Source organism: Populus trichocarpa, chromosome 8, assembly GCF_000002775.5.
Source record: "Populus trichocarpa isolate Nisqually-1 chromosome 8, P.trichocarpa_v4.1, whole genome shotgun sequence".
NCBI classification, from domain to species: domain Eukaryota; kingdom Viridiplantae; phylum Streptophyta; class Magnoliopsida; order Malpighiales; family Salicaceae; genus Populus; species Populus trichocarpa.
The window spans coordinates 15,431,266-15,436,651 of record NC_037292.2 but is presented as its reverse complement, the minus strand read 5'-3'; the positions used below and the strand labels follow the sequence as shown (position 1 = coordinate 15,436,651).

General features: G+C 47.5%; 1 long non-coding RNA gene across 1 annotated transcript; it reads right to left on the bottom strand.

Annotated features, from left to right (window-relative positions):
- Nucleotides 1-3,263: 3,263 nt before the first annotated feature.
- Nucleotides 3,264-4,794, bottom strand: LOC127905707 (uncharacterized). The gene is made up of 2 exons (XR_008060008.1): nt 4,527-4,794; nt 3,264-3,537 (listed from the first exon to the last, which is right to left on the bottom strand). It is a non-coding gene; the product is annotated as an uncharacterized LOC127905707 (long non-coding RNA).
- Nucleotides 4,795-5,386: the final 592 nt, after the last annotated feature.

The window sequence follows — 5,386 nt, the reverse complement described above, 5'->3', positions numbered from 1 at the left end:
GCCCCCAGGGACTCATAAAACATGAATGAACTGCTGTCACGAGTGACGCAAGGATTCGACAGCCCAAACAGCCCCTAGGGACTCATAAAACATGAAGGAACTACTGTCACGAGTGACGCAAGGATTCGACAGCCCAAACAGCCCTTAGGGACTCTGAAATCATAAATCAAACTGCCGTCACGGGTGACGTGTGGATTTGACAGCCCAATCAGCCCCTTGAGACTCAGAAATCATCAACGAACTACTGTCACGGGCGACGCATGGATTCGACAGGCCAAACAACCCCTAGGGACTCAGATATCATCATCTAAACTGCTGCCACGGGTGACGCTTGGATTCGACAACGCAAACAGCCATTTGGACTAAGAAATCATAAATCAAACTGCCGTCACGGGTGACGTATGGATGCAATAGCCCAATCAGCCCCTTGGGACTTAGAAATCATCAACGAACTGCTGTCACGGGTGACACATGGATTCGACAGCCCAAACATCCCCTGGGACTCATAAAACATGAATGAACTGCTGTCACGAGTGACACAAGGATTCGACAGCCCAAAGAGCCCCTAGGCACTCTGAAATCATAAATCAAACTGCCGTCACGGGTGACGAATGGATGGAATAGCCCAATCAGCCCCTTGGGACTTAGAAATCATCAACGAACTGCTGTCACGGGTGACGCATGGATTCGACAGCACAAACAGCCCCTAGGGACTCTGAAATCATAAATCAAACTGCCGTCACGGGTGACGGATGGGTTTGACAGCCCAAACAGCCCCTATGGACTCATAAAACATGAATGAACTGCTGTCACACGTGACGCATGGATTCGACAGCCCAAACAGCCCCTAGGGACTCATAAAACATGAATGAACTGCCGTCACGCGTGACGCATGGATTCGACAGCCCAAACAGCCCCTAGGGACTCATAAAACATGAATGAACTGCTGTCACGAGTGACGCATGGATGCCACAGCCCAACCAGCCCCTAGGGACTCATAAAACATGAATGAACTGCTGTCACGAGTGACGCATGGATTTGACACCCAAACAGCCCTTAGGGACTCATCTATCATCATCGAAACTGCTGCAACGAGTGATGCTAGGACTCGACAGCGCAAACAGCCATTGGGACTCTAACATCATAAATCAAACTGCCGTCACGGGTGACGTGTGGATGCGACAGCCTAATCACCCCTTGCGACTTAGAAATTATCAACGAACTGGTGTCACGGGTGAAGCATGCATTCGACAGCCCAAACAGCCCATAGGGACTTAGATATCATCAATGAACTGCTCTCACGGGTGCCGCAGAGATTCGACAGCCCAAACAGCCCCTAGGGAATTAGATATCATCATCTAAACTGCTGCCACGGGTGACGCTTGGATTCGACAGCGCAAACAGCCATTTGGACTATGAAATCATAAATCAAACTGCCGTCACGTGTGACGTATGGATGCAATAGCCCAATCAGCCCCTTGGGACTTAGAAATCATCAACGAACTGCTGTCACGGGTGACGCATGGATTCGACAGCCCAAACATCCCCTGGGACTCATAAAACATGAATGAACTGCTGTCACGACACAAGGATTCGACATCCCAAAGAGCCCCTAGGCACTCTGAAATCATAAATCAAACTGCCGCCACGGGTGACGTATGGATGGAATAGCCCAATCAGCCCCTTGGGACTTAGAAATCATCAACGAACTGCTGTCACGGGTGACGCATGGATTCGACAGCCCAAACAGCCCCTAGGGACTCATCTATCATCATCGAAACTGCTGCCACGAATGATGCTAGGACTTTACAGCGCAAACAGCCATTGGGACTCTAAAATCATAAATTAAACTGCCGTCACGGGTGACGTGTGGATGCGACAGCCCAATCAGCCCCTTGCAACTCAGAAATCATCAACGAACTGCTGTCACGGGTGACGCATGCATTCGACAGCCAAAACAGCCCTAGGGACTTAGTTATCATCAACGAACTGCTCTCACGAGTGCCGCAGGGATTCGACAGCCCAAACAGCCCCTAGGGAATCAGATATCATCATCTAAACTGCTGCCACAGGTGACGCTTGGATTCGACAGCGCAAACAGCCATTTGGAATAAGAAATCATAAATCAAACTGCCGTCACGGGTGACGTATGGATGCAATAGCCCAATCAGCCCCTTGGGACTTAGAAATCATCAACGAACTGCTGTCACGGGTGACGCATGGATTCGACAGCCCAAACAGCCCCTAGGGACTCTGAAATCATAAATCAAACTGCCGTCACGGGTGACGGATGGGTTTGACAGCACAATCAGTCCCTTGGGACTCAGAAATCATCAAAGAACTGCTATCACGGGTTCCGCAGGGATTCGACAGCCCAAACAGCCCCTAGGGAATCAGATATCATGAACGAAACTGCTCCCACAGGTGACGCTTGGATTCGACAGCGCAAACAGCCACTAGGGACTCAGAAATCATGAACGAAACTGCTGCCACGAGTGACGCTTGGATTCGACAACCTAAACAGCCCCAAGGGACAGAGATATCATCAACAAAACTGCTTCCACGAGTGACGCTTCGATTAGACAGGGTAAACAGCCACTAGGGACTCAGAAATAATCAACGAACTACTGTCACGGGTGAGGCATGGATTCGACAGCCCAAACAGCCCCTAGGACTCATAAAACATGAATGAACTGCTGTCACGAGTGACACAAGGATTCGACAGCCCAAACAGCCCCTAGGGACTCTAAAATCATAAATCAAACTGCCGTCACGGGTAACGGATGGGTTGGACAGCACAATCAGTCCCTTGGGACTCAGAAATCATCAACGAACTGCTATCACGGGTGCCGCAAGGATTCGACAGCCCAAACATCCCTAGGGACTAAGATATCATGAACGAAACTGCTACCACGAGTGACATTTGGATTCGACAGCCCAAACAGCTCCTAGGGACTCATAAAACATGAATGAACTGCTGTCACGAGTGACGCATGGATTCGACAGCCCAAACAGCCCCTAGGGACTCATCTATCATCATCGAAACTGCTGCCACGAGTGATGCTAGGACTTTACAGCGCAAACAGCCATTGGGACTCTAAAATCATAAATTAAACTGCCGTTGTAACAACCTGGCTTTCTAAGCCCAAAACAATAGTAATTTTTTTTTATATATATATATATATATATTTAATACACATGGTGCCGGTAATCAAAGAACTTGAATCCTCACATCATCAAAATACAATCCATACAATCAACAGTTCATTCAAAAGCGAATCTTACACAAACACATAATATTAAGGTTGCATGATTTGGAGTTCATATTAAAAATATATATACATGGACATGAGTTTGCACTCTTAAACTTCTAATAGCCATCACAATTTTTAAACAAAAAGGATCTAATAAAAGTTATACATTCAGTACATTGATCCCTACAAAATACATTGTGATTTAGAATGCATCTACTTAATTCCTTGCAAAAGTAGGTTCCCGTGTATCGGGTATCCTAGACATCTCGTTGGTGTGACGTCCCTGCAGCAGTACAAAACATTTAAGAGAAAACAAATACTTAATAATAATAATAATGGTAACTAGCGGCCTAGCAATTAAATAAGCATTAACATTTATAATTTCTTCATGTATTTGATGTAACAATTAGTAGTACATATAGATACACAAGTTTTCAAATGCCATTCGCCAAAACTAGTCGTTTATTTGTCCCGGCTATCCATCCGGATTCCATAGCGATAGCTGCGTCGCTGCCAATCCTAAAATCGGCAGCCGGAACTACATCGCTGCCGATCAAGGAATCGGCAGCGAAACTGGGTCGCTGCCGATGTCTGTATCGGCAGCGAAGACTGCATCGCTGCCGATCCAGAATCGGCAGCGAATACTGTGTCGCTGCCGATCCAGAATCGGCAGCGGAACTGCGTCGCTGCCGATCCACAATCGGCAGCGAAATCATCCCTTTTTAACCCGGCCATCCCTTCGGACGCCATTAGCCAAAGCTAATCATTCTTTGTCCCGGCCATCCATTCGGATGCCATTAGCCGAAGCTAATCACTCTTTGTCCCGGCCATCCGTTTGGATGCCATTAGCCGAAGCTAATCAGTCCTTCATCCCGGCCATCCATTCGGACGCCATTAGCCGAAGCTAATCAGTCCTTCATCCCGGCCATCCATTCGGACGCCATTAGCCGAAGCTAATCACTCTTTGTCCCGGCCATCCGTTTGGATGCCATTAGCCGAAGCTAATCAGTCCTTCATCCCGGCCATCCATTCGGACGCCATTAGCCAAAGCTAATCATTCTTTGTCCCGGCCATCCGTTTGGATGCCATTAGCCGAAGCTAATCAGTCTTTTGTCCCGGCCATCCATTCGGATGCCATTAGCCGAAGCTAATCACTCTTTTATCAACAATTAAGCGTTCGACAATTTAATATCGGTTCTAACAATATGGTAGTACTCAAGTTAAAATATTCCAAGATTCAACGTATGAAAAAGAAAGGTGCAAGTCACCTACCTGCTCCACCTGTGGGTCGTTCCTGTCTTGATGATGGTCCTATCCCGACCGCACCACCTAAGACATCAATGGTCACAAATCAGCACAGTTGTATTTATTTTATTTTTGAATCACATTCATCATCACACTTATTTCAATAGTTCATATGTTCACATTCAAGTGTTCCCTATTTTACACCATCATATCATGAAATTGTTATTAGCATTTAAGTCATTCCTGCCTAGGAGGCTTATTGTAGGAATCGGCAGCGAGAACTGGTTCGCTGCGGGCTGCCCACTTCGGCAGCGAGAACTGGTTCGCCGCAGGCTGCCAGTTCGGCAGCGAGAACTGCACCGCTGTTGGCGCCACAGTTTCGCTGCACAACGCACAACTCGGCAGCGAATATCACTTCGCTGCAGGAGGTTCAGCTGCGTCAGCGAAACAGAATTTCGCTGCGCACCACACAAATCGGCAGCGAATATGAATTCGCTGCAGGAGGTTCAGTTGCGTCAGCGAAACAGAATTTCGCTGCGCAACACACAAATCGGCAGCGAATATGAATTCGCTGCAGGAGGTTCAGTTGCGGCAGCGAAACAAAATTTCGCTGCGCAACACACAAATCGGCAGCGAATATGAATTCGCTGCAGCAGGTTCAGTTGCGTCAGCGAAACAGAATTTCGCTGCGCAACACACAAATCGGCAGCGAATATCAAATCGCTGCAGCAGGTTCAGTTGCGGCAGCGAAACAGAATTTCGCTGCGCAACACACAAATCAGCAGCATCAATTTCAGCACAATCATCACAGTAGAACACATTAATTCCAGCAACAAACATCACAGCAGAACACATTAATTCCAGCAACAATCATCACAGCAGAACAC